Source organism: Trypanosoma theileri (assembly GCF_002087225.1).
Source record: "Trypanosoma theileri isolate Edinburgh chromosome Unknown TM35_Tth_35_V1, whole genome shotgun sequence".
Classification (NCBI taxonomy): domain Eukaryota; phylum Euglenozoa; class Kinetoplastea; order Trypanosomatida; family Trypanosomatidae; genus Trypanosoma; species Trypanosoma theileri.
In genome coordinates, this window is record NW_021639877.1 from 33,685 (window position 1) to 33,932 (window position 248).

The following is a 248-nucleotide window of genomic DNA, read 5'->3' on the forward strand; positions in this document are numbered from 1 at the left end:
TTTTTTCATGTATTAGCCTCTTTTATTAAATATTATTGAGGCACTGACTACTAGGGATAATAGAACACGGAACTTCCACTGCTTTCTGAACGTTATCGCTGTCGTTGTTATCGTTGTACGTTGCAATGTACGAAGCTTGTCTCGAAAAATTCATATATTTTTTCTTCTTTTCCACTCTTTTGTTTTTATTATTTGATTTATGTAGTTCGTTTTGCATATCGAGTTACTATTTCAACAATGTCTGAGGA